This window comes from Pleurodeles waltl, chromosome 5 (genome assembly GCF_031143425.1).
Source record: "Pleurodeles waltl isolate 20211129_DDA chromosome 5, aPleWal1.hap1.20221129, whole genome shotgun sequence".
NCBI lineage: Eukaryota > Metazoa > Chordata > Amphibia > Caudata > Salamandridae > Pleurodeles > Pleurodeles waltl.
The window spans coordinates 990,342,501-990,359,635 of NC_090444.1; the positions used below are offsets into that span (position 1 = coordinate 990,342,501).

At 49.3% G+C, this 17,135-nt stretch overlaps 1 protein-coding gene across 1 annotated transcript in view; it reads right to left on the reverse strand.

Annotated features, from left to right (window-relative positions):
- ARHGEF33 (Rho guanine nucleotide exchange factor 33) overlaps positions 1-17,135 on the reverse strand; it is a 487,983-nt gene that overhangs the window by 380,533 nt on the left and 90,315 nt on the right. The window lies entirely within an intron of this gene.

The following is a 17,135-nucleotide window of genomic DNA, read 5'->3' on the forward strand; positions in this document are numbered from 1 at the left end:
TACCTAGTGGACCTCCAAACCCCTAGGAATCTCCTAAGGGTGCTCCATGTGAACCGACTAAAAGCTCATTTTGAGAGGTCAGAGATCAACATGCTTCTGGTCACAGATGAAGGAACGGAAGAGGAGAGTGAACCTCTCCCCGACCTCCTCTCTGCCCAAGAAGGTGATGGGTCAGTAAGCGGGGTCATTCTGTCTGACTCCCTGACTCTAAATCAGAAAGGAGACTGCTATGAGCTGTTGGAGCAGTTCTCCCCCCTGTTCTCCCTTACTCCTGAACTGACCCACCTCTGTGTTCATGATATTGACACTGGTGACAGTCTCCCTGTGAAAAACAAAATTTACAGGTTGTCGGATAAGGTGAAGGCCAGCATCAAGGAGGAGGTCTCCAAGATGTTGACTCTAGGGGTTATTGAGAAATCCAGTAGTCCCTGGGCCAGCCCAGTGGTGTTGGTCCCTAAGTCTACTGCCCCAGGTGCGAAGCCAGAACTCCGGTTCTGTGTGGACCACCGGGGTCTCAACTCAGTTACACGGACTGATGCTCACCCCATCCCCCGAGCTGATGAGCTCGTGGACAGACTAGGCGCTGCCAAGTTCCTGAGTACGTTTGATCTTACTTCAGGGTACTGGCAGATCGCCCTGACTGAGGGGGCTAAGGAAAGGTCCGCATTTTCAACCCCTGATGGCCATTACCAGTTCCGGGTGATGCCGTTTAGGCTGAAAAATGCCCCCGCTACCTTCCAACGGTTGGTTAACGGGGTCCTAGCTGGCAAGGATGCCTTCTGTGCAGCCTACCTGGATGACATAGCTGTCTACAGTTCCAGCTGGGAGGAACACCTGCTTCACCTCAAGGAGGTGCTTCAGGCCCTGCAACAGGCAGGCCTGACCATCAAGGCTAGTAAGTGCCAGATTGGGCAGGGTTCCGTGGTGTACTTGGGACACCTGGTGGGTGGTGGCAAGGTGCAGCCACTCCAGGCCAAGATTGAAACTATCAAGGCCTGGCAACCACCACGAACGCAGACTGAGGTGAGAGCCTTTTTAGGCCTCACCGGATACTACCGCAGGTTTGTCAAGGGCTATGGTACCATTGTGTCACCCTTGACAGAACTCACTTCCAAGAAACAACCTAGGTTGGTGAATTGGACAGAGGCTTGTCAGAAAGCCTTTGACACCCTGAAGGAAGCCATGTGCACGGCCCCCGTGCTCAAGGCCCCTGACTACTCCCAGGAATTTATCGTGCAGACAGACGCTTCAGAGCATGGCATAGGGGCAGTCCTAGCACAGCTAAATGAGGAGGGCCAAGATCAACCGGTAGTCTTTATTAGCAGAAGGCTATTACCACGGGAACAGAGGTGGAGTGCTATTGAGAGAGAAGCTTTTGCTGTGGTCTGGGCACTGAAGAAGCTGAGACCCTACCTGTTTGGGACTCACTTCCGGGTTCAGACAGACCACAGGCCCCTCAGATGGCTCATGCAGATGAGGGGTGAGAATCCAAAACTCTTGAGGTGGTCCATTTCCCTACAGGGGATGGACTTTACGGTGGAACATCGCCCAGGGGTTGACCACGCCAATGCTGATGGTCTCTCCAGGTACTTCCGCCTTAGCGATGAGAGCTCCCAGGAGATCGGGTAGCTCTCCCCACTTTCAGCTGGGGGGGACACATGTTAGACCTGACAGCCTTAGGGTAGTCACCCCTAACTTTTTGCCTGCCTCCCTCCACTTTTTGGACACTGTTTTTGCTGTTTTTTAGACTCTGCGCACTTTACCACTGCTAACCAGTGCTAAAGTGCATATGCTCTCTCCCTTAAAACATGGTAACCTTGAATCATACCTGATTAGACTATTAATTTACTTATAAGTCCCTAGTAAAGTGCACTTCATGTGCATAGGGCTGGTAAGTTAAATGCTACTAGTGGGCCTGCAGCACTGGTTGTGCCACCCACTTAAGTAGCCCCTTTTTTCCTTGTCTCAGGCCTGCCATTGCAAGGCCTGTGTGTGCAGTTTCACTGCCACCTCGACTTGGCATTTAAAGCTACTTGCCAAGCCTAGAACTCCCCTTTTTCTACATATAAGTCACCCTTAATGTGTGCCCTAGGTAACCCCTAGAGCAGGGTGCTGTGTGGGTAAAAGGCAGGACATGTACCTGTGTAGTTATATGTCCTGGTAGTGTAAAACTCCTAAATTCGTTTTTGCACTACTGTGAGGCCTGCTCCCTTCATAGGCTAACATTGGGGCTGCCCTCATACACTGTTGAAGTGGCAGCTGCTGATCTGAAAGGAGCAGGAGTGTCATATTTAGTATGGCCAGAATGGTAATACAAAGTCCTGCTGACTGGTGAAGTCGGATTTAATATTACTATTCTAGAATTGCCACTTTTAGAAAGTGAGCATTTCTTTGCACTTAAATCCTTCTGTGCCTTACAATCCACGTCTGGCTGGGCTTGGTTGACAGCTCCTTGTGCATTCACTCAGACACACCCCAAACACAGGGTACTCAGCCTCACTTGCATACATCTGCATTTTGAATGGGTCTTCCTGGGCTGGGAGGGTGGAGGGCCTGCTCTCACACAAAGGACTGCCACACCCCCTACTGGGACCCTGGCAGACAGGATTGAACTGAAAGGGGACCTGGTGCACTTCTTAGCCACTCTTTGAAGTCTCCCCCACTTCAAAGGCACATTTGGGTATAAAACAGGGCCTCTGCCCTACCTCATCAGACACTTGCTGGAGAAGAAACCTGAACCAGAAACTACATCCTGCCAAGAAGAACTGCCTGGCTGCTCAAAGGACTCACCTGTCTGCTTTCTACCAAGGACTGCTGCCTTGCTGTTGCCCTGCTGCCTTGCTGAACTCTTGTCTGGCTGTGAAAGTGCTCTCCAAGGGCTTGGATAGAGCTTGCCTCCTGTTCCCTGAAGTCTCAGGACCAAAAAGACTTCTCTCTTTCACTTGGACGCTCCGTGCGCCGAATATTTCGACGCACAGCTTGTTTCGCGGCGAGAAAAACGCCGCACTCTGACGCTGATCGACGCGACGCTCTTGAGACGATCGAAGATCCGACGCACGGCCTCGCAAGGACAACGCCGCCCGACCTCTAGAGGAGAAATCGACGTGACGCCTGCCGTGAGATCGTAATTTCAACGCGCAGCCCCGCAGATCGAAGTCTAGAGGAGAAATCGACGCGACGCCTGCCGTGAGATCGTAATTTCGACGCGCAGCCCCGCAGACCGATGCGCAGCTGGAGAACAAGCAGGAAAACCCACGCACAGACCCGGGACATCTGGTAATCCCCGCGATCCACAGAAAGAGACTGTCCGCGCGCCGGAAAACGACGCCCGACTTCCCAGCGTGAAAAATAACGACGCAAGTCCGTGTGTGCTGGGGAGAAATCGACGCATACACCCGTTTTCCACGCACCTCTTCTTTTGTGGCCCTCTGAGGAGATTTTCCACCAGAAACCAGGTACTTTGTGCTTAAAAGAGACTTTGTTTATATTCTAAAGACTTAAGACACTTTATATCACTTCCCTGTGATATTTCTACAATTTTCCATTGCAACGTTATTCTTTTTGACCTACAATTACCCTGATAAATATTATATATTTTTCTAAACACTGTGTGGTGTATTTTTGTGGTGCTATATGGTGGTATTGTATGATTTATTGCACAAATACTTTACACATTGCCTTCTAAGTTAAGCCTGACTGCTCGTGCCAAGCTACCAGAGGGTGGGCACAGGATAATCTTGGATTGTGTGTGACTTACCCTGACTAGAGTGAGGGCTTTTGCTTGGACAGGGGGTAACCTGACTGCCAACCAAAAACCCCATTTCTAACAGCACCCATCCAGCGGGCCCAGACCTCCGGCCCCAGGACACATCAATCAGCAGTGTGTCTACCACTACAGGGACCCCAGGCCAGCCCACGAACAAGGGATGATCAAGGTCCTGGGGTCAGTGGCAGAGGGCACATGGTTCAGGGGACAGAGGCACAGGACAACAGGGAAGCTGGGAGGACTGCTGTGCGACAGGGGGAGGACAGGCCAGGGAACTGACTCTCCAGGAGGCACTCACTGTGATCCTTGGAGCATACCAACATTCCCAGGATACGCTGGGCCAGATACTGGACAAGTTGTAGGAGAACATGCGGCTGCAGGAGGGACAGTACCTGGGGATCAGGGAGGACTTGAAGGACATCAACACCACCCTGGTCTCCATTGCAGGGGTGCTATCAGACATGGCCAACACTATGAGGGAAGCAGTGGCACCCCACCGGGCCTCTGCCACTAGCCAAACCGATGAACAGCCCTCCAACTCCGCTGCCGCTAGTGTACAGGAGGCCCTGCCACAGGAACAACAGGCCACCAGCACCCCTCCCCCTGCAGAAGGAGAACCACCCCACAAACATTCCCTGCAATAGAGGCAGAAGCCAGAGACTATTGCCAAGACCCCTGCCAGGAAATAAGACTCCCACTCTGTCAACCTGTCCACCTTGAACTGCCATTGCTCCCCTTCCTATGCCCCCTTGGACAATGCACCTGTGATACAAATAGATTGAACTCTAACCTAGACTTTCCTCCATCATCACCCCAGCCCATTTCACATCCCTCTCTACTTCTTAGCACTTAAATAAACACCCTTTGAAAAAATAAAAGTATGGAGTATGTCAAATGATTTAAGTATGTATTAGTTTAACAAGGTTTAAACATTGAAAATCAACTATCAGTAATATATACATAGGAATGACCTGTAGTTGGCTGCAATCAACACACTAGGAGTGATAGTGGGGAACAAATATCTGCACATAGAGATGCCAAAGGGTACAGTGAGTGGCCATAGAAGTGGGAAAAGCAGCCTGTCAGTGACAATGTCAAACACAAAACTGTCATTTAAATGTGAAGTTACCTGTGTGTCATTGGAAGTATTGTCGAATTATTGCACTTCTGTGCCCTAATCCTCATCCTCTGCCTCCTCATCTTCACTGTCCACAGGGTCCACTGCTGCCACACTGCCATCTCCAGCCTCATCCTCCTGCAGAAAAGGCACCTGGCGACGTAAGGAAAAGTTGTGCAACATACAGCCCATGTACCTCATTGTAACGTTCCACTGCCCTTGTCCTGGGATTTCTCACAAGGGTCAGTAGCCATGAGAGGTTGGGGTAACCAGAGTCACCTGCAGATATCGAGAGATATCTGTTAGCCACACGCCAACCCTTAGAGCCACACCATACCCATACACCAACATCTACTGGGTGGGAACCAGGGCTCACCTATTAGCCACACCCTGTGCCTCTGGAGTTGAGCCATCACATATGGGATGCTGCTATTTCTCAGGATAAAGGCATCATGCATAGACCCAGGATATTTTGTATTGATGTGGGAGGTGTACTGGTCCGCACATTCATGGAGTGAAAGCTATTTCGATTTCTGAACACCTATTCATTTCACCGAGTGGGGGGCAAAAACAATATGTGTACCATCAATTGCACCAGTAATGTTGGGGATATGTCCCATAGCATAGAAATCAGCTTTCACTGTGGCCAAATCCCCCACCTGGGGGAAAACGATGTAGCTGCGCATGTGTTTAAACAGGGCAGACAACACTCTGGTCAGCACTATTAAGACCATTGACTATGACATTCCAGCTGCCAAACCCACTGTCACTTGGAAGGAGCCAGTTGCCATGAAATGGAGCACAGATAGCACTTGCACAAGAGGGGGGATCCCGGTGGGGTGACGGATAGCAGAGATTAGGTCAGGCTCCAATTGGGCACACAGCTCTGTGATTGTGTCCCTGTCCAGTCTATGGGTGAGGATAATGTGCCTGTCCTCCATTGTTGCCAAGTCCACCAGGGGTCTGTACACAGGGGGATGTCTCCATCTCCTATTCATCCGCAGCGGTTGCAATCTATGGGGCAAAATGGTGGGCAGCTGGTTAGTATCTCTTATTTCCAAACACTACACTTCACTGCATGTTGTGATTGTAACAGTAGTTTTGTTGGAGATGTCCAAATGGTGCATATGTGTACTGTGACGCAGTTAGAAGCCATGGCCTGCACCCCCCCATGAAATGGCATCCGCCTGTCCTGTTTGTAGGAACAGGTGGAAATGAGGTATTTCCGCTGACATTGTGCGCCGTTGCGGGAGGCGGTCAAAAACCGCTGTGCAATTCCTCATTGGTTAACAATGGGCCCTGGGGGGTTCAATGGTCAATGGTGATGTATGCCGGTGGTGACTGTATGCACCGCCATGGACGTCACTGCAATTTTCTATCTGTTCACTCACTTGCTACCTGACCTTCAACAGGAGAGGACCTACACTGCATTTGCTGCTGTGACCTCTGTCTGGAACTGACAATGGCTCGGTGAAGTAGGAGAGACTGGTGGATGGGGTCCTACCCCAGTACCAAATGCTGTATGGGCCTCCAGACCAACAGGTGAGTACACTGTGTGTACGATGCATGGGGCGTGACTGCATGAAGTGCTATGTGTGAAGGCCTCATGTGAGGGGGGATGGGTCCTGAGCAGCGTGCAGCATGTATGGTGGGCCATGTCTGTGCTAATGGGGATGGGAAGGGGTATGGTGGGCCATGAGTGTAACAGGCAGGACAGTCGGACTGATACCTTTCCCTGTGTCCATTTCCCTGCAGGTCAGCGCCCATCAGAAAAAGGGTATATGGCGTGCCATCGCCAAGGACGTGCGGACCCTGGGGGTCTACGGCAGGCAGAGCACCCACTGCTGCAAACGGTGGGAAGACCTGAGACGCTGGGCACGGAAGACGGAGGAGGCCCAGCTGGGGATGGCCTCCCAATGAGGAAGGGGTGCCCGTCGAACCCTGTCCCCCCTGATGGCCCGCATACGGTGGTGGCCTATCCGGAGCTGGATGGGTACTTGGGGGCATCACAGCAGCCACAAGGGGGTGAGTACAGTGCCCCAATATACAACTTGCACCTGGTGGGGTGGTATCCGGGTGGGGGATGTGGGCCTGTGGGTCCCCTAGGCCAGGCCTGACATTGCAGAATAGGTCCCATGTTGGGCAAGGTTCTGATGTAAAATGTCTGTGGGTGCCCCTAGGCCAGGCCTGACATTGCAGAGTAGGTCCCATGTTGGGCAAGATTCTGATGTAAAATACCTACAACCAAGCTAGTAGGCATCCACTACTGGGAAGGGGGCTGTGGGTCTCAGGTATGCTGCAATTGGTGTTAGGTGTCCCTATTAATGGCCTGGTGACTAGCATTGTGATTGGTAGTGCATTTCCTAGTGCGTAGGGCTATTTCATGTGTGTGTGTGTCATGTATGCCAACGGTGGTGTTGTTTGCGCCATTGACTAAGTGTATCCTTTATCTCTTCCCCCCCCTTTCTGTTTTGTCACTCTGTCCTTAAGTGCATTAGCATCATCTGGCGGAGGAGCAGAGGCACTGGCGACGGAGGGAGCTGCATCCCACAGGACCCAGGACGCCGAATCCACTGATGGTGAGGGCACCAATGGGCCAGAGGGCGAGGGGAGCACCACAGTGGAGATAGGAGGGGACAGTTTGGACACGGATTCCTCCTCCGATGGAAGATCCTTGGTGGTGGCGGACACCTCTGTGCCCACCCCAGCAATAGGTACAGCCACCATCCCCGTACCAGCACCGCCCTCCCAGCAGCCCTTCAGCAAGTTTCCTGTGCCCGCTCACCCTGGACGGTGGGCATCTCCTTCGCCCCAGGCACCTCAGGCCCTGCCCCAGTTAGCCCTGCTGCCCTGAGTGAGGAGGCTATTGACCTCCTGCGATCCATCTCTGTTGGGCAGTCAACCATTGTGAATGCCATCCAGGGGCTGGCAGCCCAAATGCAACAGAAAAATGCATTCCTGGAGGGTATTCACACTGGCATGGCGGCCCAACATAGATCAATCCAGGCTCTGGCCTCCTCTCTGATGGCAGCCATTGTCCCTGTTTCCAGCCTCCCCCCTCCAACTTCCTCTACCCAATCCCATTCCCCTCATCCCCAACCTATCCCAAGCACACAGTCAGACGAGCATGCACACAGGACAACACACAAGAGTGGACATGGCAAACACAAGCAAAACAATTCATCACACAGGCACTCACACAAACACCATCCAGATGCAGACATACCAACATCCACTGCCTCCACTGTGGCCCCCTCCTCCTCGTCCTCCACCTCTCTCCAGCTGCGTCTACACTCACACCTGCATGCACTACATCCTCATCCACTACCCCCATCACCAGCACACCTAACAGCACACGCCCCTCACTGGCAGTCACCGCCCCCACTTCCATGCACACGTCTCCTGTGTCCTCTCCCACTGTGTCTGTGTCCCCTCCTCCCAAACTACATAAACGCAAGCACTCAGACACCCAACAGCCATCCACCTCACAACAGCATCCAGCCCATGCACCTGCACCCAAACACAGCAGACTGATACCTCCTACAAACACTCCCTCTTCCTCCACTTCCAAACCATCTCCCTCTTCCCGCCCCAATGTCCCTAAGAAGCTTTTCCTAGCCAACATTGTCCTCTTCCCTCGCCCTCTGGCCCCGTCCCTCACGTCAGGCCAGGGTGGTCCAAACCCAGGCAAGAGCCTCAGCCACCCAGTCCAGGGGCACAGTAGTGTCCACAGCTACACCAGGTGGAAGTGGATACCGTGCACCAGGCAGCCACACCGATAGGGTACCTGCATCAGGTGCTGCAAGGAAGGGCAAGGAGGCACCCCCAGCTGCAAAAAGGAAGGGAAAGGAGGCACCCCTATCTGCTGCAGGGAAGGGCAAAGAGGCACCCCTAGCTGGCAAAAGGAAGGGCAAGGAGCAATCCCCGGTTGCTGAGAGGAAGGGCAAGGAACAGTCCCCAGCTGCTGCCAAAAGGAGCAAGGAGCCACCCCCAGCTGCTGGCAGGAAGGGCAAGGGGCTTGCACCAGCAGGCAAAAAGGACAAGAGGCCTGGTGCTGGGACTCAGTCGGAGCCCCCACCACCAACCATGGTGGTTCAGCTGTCCAAGGCTGCATGGGAAGGGCTAGAGCTTCCCCCCACCACTGCCACCACCGCCGCCAGCACCACTGCCAGCAACAGCAGCCCCAGTGGGCAGCCGTCCGAGGCTGCAGGGGAAGGGCTGGAGTCTCCCCCCACCACTGCCACGACTGCTACCAGCACCACCACCAGCACCACTGCCAGCAGCAGCAGCCCCTATGGGCAGCCGTCTGAGGTTACAGGGTAAGGGCTGGAGCCTACCCCCACCACTGCCAGCACCACCACCAGCACCACCACCAGCACCACCACCAGCACCGCCACCAGCTCCACTGCCAGCAGCAGCAGCCCCAGTGGGCAGCCATCCGAGGCTGGAGGGGAAGGGCTGTATCTTATCCCCACCACTGCCAGCACTGCCACTGCCACCACTGAGCAGCCGTCACCGCTGGCGGACAATGTGTAGTCCTGAGTCCATGGGCTGTAGTGCGGCCTGGCCCCAGCAAATCCTGTGGGTCTGACACCCAGGTGAGAGACTGTGACCTTGCATGTTGCCCCTCCAGAACCAGTGGAAGAAGCCATCCACTCACCCCATCCTTCCCAGGATGAGGCTCACTGGGCACAATGCCCCCTCCAGAACCAGTGGAGAAGCCATCCACAGAACCAGTGGAAGAAGCCATCCACTCACCCCATCCTTCCCCGGATGAAGCTCACTGGGCACAATGCCCACTCCAGAACCAGTGGGTAAATCTCCCATTTGAGAGACTGTGGCCTTGCACTCCCCAGGACCAGGCAGTGGGCAAATCACCCACTTGAGAGACTGTGGCCTTGCACTCCCCAGGACCAAGCACAGGGCATGTTGCCCCCTCCAGTACCAATGGTGTTGTACCATCTTCTGGCTGAGGTGCCCCCCACATCCCCGTCTCCCTGAGGTGCCTGTCTATTTTCGACCTGATGCCCCTGCAGTGTTTTTTCCGTGTTGTTGAAGGAGTGAGTCTGGTCCTTGGACTTTGTGATGTGGCCCTGTGGCCCACGGACATTGAGGACTGGGCAGTGTCCCTTGCATTGTAAATATGTCTATACTTTTTTATTTGGATGCACGTATTTCACCTATATTTATCTTATTACAGCCTTTTTACACTATAGGAGTTGTCCTTGCATTATTCCTGAGGGGTACGGAGTGTATATGTAATGTTACTGCATCTGGTTGTGTGTGTGGTGTTGGGGTGGGGGTGTTGCATGTTGCGTGTCACTCTCTTTTTCCTCCCCCCCTCCCCTGTGTGCTAGGCGGCAGTACTCACCGTGGTCGTCTTCGCCGGAGTTGATGTTCGTAATGGAGAAGAAGGTAGAAGAGCATGGGGAAGACATGCAGCTCGGGCTCCATGGCGGCGTGGTTCTTCCCTGAGTGTCCAGAGGTGAGTTGTTTCCCTTCTGTGCAGTGTTTCCGCCAGGCTTTTGATGTCATTGGTACCGCCCCGGAAAAGGTGGCAGATAGGTGTGTCATATTACTGTGGACGGTACATTGTCTTCTGCCTGGCTGTTGGCGGTTACCGCCGTGGTGCCTGTTGATTGTGACCTGGCAGTCAGTGTGTTAAAGTGGCTGGCTGTCTGAGCGGTGTCCACCATGGTCATAATTTCAAATTTATTACCGCTGGCCTGTTGGTGGTATTACTGCCGCTTTATCACCACCCACCAGGGTTGTAATGAGGACCATAGTGGTTTAAATTGTCTGATAAGGTTTGCGGTGCTGGCCCATGAGGTGCCATCGGCAGCACAATTGAGATAGGGAAGTGTAATTTCATGTTGTGAGTGTATGAATAGTTAGTTGATTGTGTTGCGCACAGGAGAAACTGCACTAGTCAGGGTGATTTCCCACTTATCAAGATTTTACTTGTGTGAAAAATAACACTGAAAAGTGTTAGTCCCATAACCCTCTTGAGAGACTGATGACTCTAGTTTTGTTTAGTGGAGCAGACACAAAAGAAATTATAATGGAGGAAGAGCCTCTGTAAGGTTCTGCAACATACCTCATCCAGTTCCACGCTCATATTGGTTGGTTGGTGTGAGTGCTACCATGGTATTTGTTATTTTGTCCTCAGATATGGCGCTTTGAAAGGCTCACACAGAATGTGCCAAACTGTGATTGAACATTAATACTGTTTGCATTTTGATTGGTTGAAAATTGCCAGTCATTTAAATTGAGATTTGTTTATACTTGAGTGTCAAACACTGCAATAATTAAATGTTTTTGAACATTAAGAGATTTGGTACTAGATGTATACATTTTCCAAATATTGATTACCTAATTGTGAATTTTTGCGAATCGCAATTTGGTAATCGCTATTTGAATGTATGAAACTCCAGGAATTTCATTTAGCGATTTCCAACGGCTCGCAAATCGATCTACCTCATTAATATTCATGCGGTAGGTCACAATTTGCGACCCATTGTGAATAGCTACAATCACAGGGATGGTGGGCTGCTGGGGTTAGCAGACCACCATGTCTGTGATTGCTTTTAAATAAAGCAATCTTTTTTTGTTGTTAATGCAGCCCGTTTTCCTTAAAGGAAAATGGGATGCGTCTAAAAAAGAAAAATGAAAAGTGGAACCACTGCCTGGTCTTAAAAAATGTTTTTCCATGCATTCACACAGGGGAAGGGTCCCTTGGGGACCCCTTCCTGTTTGCAAATGGGTTACCACCTACTTGAAGTAGGTAGTAAAAGGCTAATGTTGTGTGACTGCATTTCAGTCGCAAAATATTTCTACATACCTCTGCAAGTATTAGGAAGGGACGCCCTTGACACGCCCCTTCCTAATACCGAATCGGAATGTAGTCTCAATTCCAATTTGCGATTCGGTAACAAGTTACAGAATCTCAAATATGGATTCATACATACCAAAATGCATTTTTGCAATTGCAAAAATTCATTGTACATCTGGCCCTTAATGAGGAGAGATTTGAGAAGGCAAGGAAGCACCTTAGGAACAGGAATTAATGCCATGGCCATTAGTGTTGGGCTCCATACATGTATTAGGCTTAGACAATGGAACAATATCACTAGGATAGAAGGGGCTTTACATTTTCCTTAATAGAGTATATTTAATTTGCATGTGATTGCGACTCAGAGATAAATGTTGTATGACATGAAACCTCCACCTAGGCAAGCACATTCATCCAATTTTATTCATATTCTTTAGCAAGCCTGCTTTTAGCAATTGTTTTATGCATGTTATCTGCTGTCTCTTCTAGGAAGGCAGAGTTCACACTGCACATTTTATCAGCCATTTGTGCGACATGTAATTTGTACCTTTGTCCAAGGCTGCCATGTGTAGTACATGATATCCTATGTGGTATTGCCAGCCCAGGAGCCTATCCTCTAGACACAGCACTACGTCAGACCTGTTCTTTGGGCACTGTAAGGGTCATTATAGAAAAAACACACAGGGGGAAAGAGGATAGAGGGTATTCCGGTCATGACCATCCTGGGATATGTACCGTACGACAGACAGCTTTGCTGATCCTGATGCTAACTCTTCAGCTTTGCTAGAGGATTGCCATCCAGACAGGCAAACTCCTGCTATTCTATTCAGATATGAGTCTGGGGCTGGTCCATTAGGTCAGGTCAGGCAGAGGATTACAACCACTATTCTCTCAGATCTAGACATTGGGTTTTTGATAGGAATCTCTAGAATCACACAAAATGATGGGGGTTGTTTATTCTCTTCACTTTGGTTGTAATGATGATTGCTGTGTTATGTTTCATCTGCTTTATTATCACAGCACATGCTTTTTACACTAAGATGCAATCACTTCAATAAATAAATTGAAATCTAGTTGCATCTTGAGTCTTGCTTAGGCATGCATGAGTAATCAAGTAAAAGGGGTAGGATTTGTTTCCACAACTTCCCTGAAGAGTCAAAGTGTCATGATCAGGTTGCCACAAATCACCTTTCACTCCAACAGGTTTGGAGGTTCAGGTGAGGCATTGCAAGCTATCCAGGAATTAGGCTGACAGCTGCCAAGAAGTGTGGGGTTGACTCAGTCTTCCACACTCAGTGGTGCTGCTGTCCTAATCATGCAGTCTTATTACCAAAAGAGGAACCGCATAACATGGTACCACCAACGTATTAAGGTAAGGTACTTATTTAATAGATCTCCTGAGTAATTCTCACTTGCATGCCAAAGGTGTCCTAATCGCCTTTTATTCAGAAACATCAATGATGTTAGGGAAAAATCCTCCTCAGCCATATATGTAGTACCTATATTAGGTTGTTCAAACTTGAGACTTAAAAGGCTACCTTATTTGGTTTTTCTACTCTGAACTCAAACTTAGAATGGATGGCGCAACCAGTAGTAATTCCAGTAAATTGTAGGCAAGCTGTCACAGCACATTTATTTGCTAACAGGCTTTCTATTGGGGGTGGAGATGTTACATTTGTGGTGGAAGCCCACAATGCGTAAAAACAGAAACATTTTATTCATGGGTCACCTTTCCTGCAATCAATGCGAATGCAAACAATTTTTGTACGTACACTATAGAAAACACACCTGAACAAGACAGAGCTAATAATTACTTAGAAATACCACTATCATCTAAAGGACACCAACATCGGTTTCAAGGCACCCTCCCACACATAGCTCAACATGCTAGATTAGGTTTGCTCAGTAACGAAGGACCAACATGGCCAGTATTAGCTACATATCCACCATATCTAATTGAACAAAATATGCAGGCAACGGATTTATGTCCCTTCTATAATAATTTATCAAGCTTATAGAGACCCTTAACATAATTTGGAATGCGAACTCTGAATACCGCCCCAGCGAGGGCTGCTCCAGCTGTTCAACAATTGGTGACTCCAGAGACAATCCCAGTAACTATCAATGCAATTATGGTTAAGGTTCTCATCAGACTGAAGAAATCCTGTTCTGGATTGGATTAAAAACAAACAGCTGGAAGTAGCATTTACCCAAATGAGACCCCAAGATAAAAATAGAATTCCACCATATGCATGCCATTTGGGATTGTCCCCTCAATAGATTAATGTGCCACTTGGGACACAGTATCTGCTGCAGTATATACCACAACGGATGGCACTTCAAGTCTTCCGAACCTTCCAGAGGTGTTGAAACAAATACAAAATGAACACAGGGAAACCCCTGCCACGGATCTGGGGAGGAAATTAATGGGACATTTTGCCACAGCGTCCTCAATTATTTTATAAAATATTAAATGGGGAGCTGTAGTATTGGTAGTACGCCAGTGGCTCAAACACATTTCACAAGTAGACCAGGAATGTGAGATACCAAAAATTATCCCTGAGACTTATACTAGTATATGTCAGGAGAATCTAGGGGCAAGACCAAATAAGCCACAACTTAAATGTAGTTCCGATAAGGATAATACCAAGCAAGGACAGGAGGGTTCTAAAAAACACTGTGACAAACAAAAATCCAACAAAGATAAAATAAAACATCACAGAGAATCTCCGCAGTCGGAGACCTCGGAGAAATGCTATAACCTAAGAAATTGTTACAATTTGAAACCCCGATAGGGATCAATGCCCTGAAATATACCCTTCTCGTTCCTTTCAGGACTTATCCGACAAATGGATTAAGAGAGGTGGGTGGTCAGAACGTAGAAAAGACTAGTATGTGAAACCAAAGAAGGACTTATAATGCTTATCAGACATCACGATAAAAAGGGAAGAGAAACTTCTATAACAAGAAACTCAATTTAAAAAGAAAAAGGTTGAGGGGATTTCAATTAAGTATGCCACACATGTTGAAGACTTTAGTGAAGAACAGGACATGGAGAGTGACTCTGCTAGACAGTGTGGCAGAGGACATAACAGTTCACCAGAATCTTCAAGAGTTTCTGGCGGTGATGACAACTAACAACCACATTGAAGTCAAAACCCCAGACAGACACGCTGCCTCTCCTGATCGAGTTTAAAATTTAAAAATGTAAATTGAGGGGGACATTATGCACACAATTAAAGTCATTTTATGAGAAAGACTAACGTTCATCTATGACATTCTTCTGGCAGAAAAATATTGCCCACTGGAGTTTTTTTAGAGCACTCCCACAAGAGAAATACGTCATTTTGCCATCTTTTACAGTCCTAGTTCCAGAATCAGTAAAATAAGCCTATGGTGCAGATTGGGCTCCAGCAAAGTCACAATTGCTGTACTGCAACCATGTGGGTTGGGATAGGGACTCTCCTTATCACGTTATATCAATACGTTCCTTCCCACAAATACAACCTCAATAACCAATAAAACATGATGCAAAAACCCCTGTCAGGGAGATTCTCTCACAACTAGGATACCAGAGAGTAACTGAATCCTGTGTATCACTAATGAACAACCCTTTATTTCCCATAGCTAAGCTGGACAATTCCTAAAGAACAGTCTTAGATTACAGACATTTAAACAGTTACAAATGCATATTTGCCATTCAAAATTCACACACCCCATCCCTTATGAACAACGTTGTCCATAAAAAGTACAAAACAACCCTGGATATTTCCAACAGGTTTTTCTGCCAAAATCTAGTGCCTGAAACCAGAGTTTTGAGCGCTTATTTCAGGTTAGGCTCACAGCGTCACTTTGGGCCACTTCCCCAAGGATACATGAATATTCTAAGTTTGTACTCTGCCCGTGTGACATCAATATTACAAGATATTAAGTCTGAGGCATTGTCCTACGTAGATGACATTTATCTGATGGATGATGACCTCAACACACATTTGGCCAGGGTAGACTGCATTGTATTGGGATTTGCTGCACAAGGCTACATATTCATTTTTAAGAAAACAAAAATTGCTTTTCTTAGTGTCCTGTTCTTGGGATACAAACGTTCAAGTGAAGGGAAGAGTCTGGAACCACACTTCTTTAGAGAAGTGTGCACAATTACAACCACGAAACACTATAACCCCTTCTGTGCCCAGGACGTAATGGTTACGTACTGAGGCACAGTGCGTAACGCTCCCTATGTGGGGTTCCCCCCAACCCCCCCAAGGCAGGTATGGAAGGGGAAGACCTTCCCCTTGCACCCCCAACCCCCCCACCCCCCCTGTGACTCAGCGTGCTGATTGTCACAGAGGGCCTCCTCCATCGTGCTGGAAGCTCAGCTTCCAGTGCGATCGGAAGAGAAATGCAAAGCATTTCTCTTCCGATCACGTGGAGGAGGCAAGAGAGGCTTCAAAGGGAAGGAAAGCAATTTCCTTCCCTTTGAAGTCTCTCTCAGCGTTTCAAAAGCCGGATTGTAAAGCAATCTGGCTTTTGAAACGCCCACTAGACACCAGGGATTTATTTTTGTAAATGAAACTGGCATGAGGGAGCGACCCCTTGGGCAAGGGTCGCTCCCAGGGGGGGCATTTTTTTAAAGGCCTTTTGTGCCCCCCCCCTAGGGGCAGATCTGCCTATTATTAGGCCGATCTGCCCCCGGGGGGGGGGGGGGGGCAGAAACCTCTAGGCACCAGGGATATTTTTTTTGTTTTTGTTTTGTTTTTGATTTTAGAGGTGGGGAGCGACCCCTTAGGCAAGGGTCGCTCCCATATGGGGCAAATTATATTTAGGCCATTTCTGCCCCCCTTGGGGGCAGATTGGCCTATTTTTATGAGGCCAATCTGCCCCAAGGGGGACAGAAACCACTAGACACCAGGGAGTTTTTGTTTTTTTCATGAATTTCACGCAAGGGGAGCGACCCCTTAGGCAAGGGTCGTTCCCCTGGGGGGCAAATTTATTTTAGGCCATTTCTGCCAGATCAGCCTATTATAATTAGGCCGAAACCACTAGGCACCGGGGATTTTTTTTTGTTGTAGTTGTTTTACAGATGGGGAGCGACCCCTTAGGCAAGGGTCGCTCCCCAGGAGGGGCAAATTATATTTAGGCCATTTCTGCCCGCTTTGGGGGCAGATTGGCTGATTTAAGGTCATAGGCACCAGGGATCTTTTTTTTTGCGCCGTCACGCAAGGGGAGCGATCCCGTAGGCAAGGGTCCCTCCCCAGGGGGATGGGGGGGCAAATTTATTTTAGGCCATTTCTGCCCCCCCCGGGGGCAGATCTGCCTATTGTTATTAGGTAGAAACCTCTAGGGACCAGGGAATTTATTTTTTTGTTTGTTTGTTTTTTTAGAGATGGGGAGTGACCCATTAGGCAAGGGTCGCTCCCCTG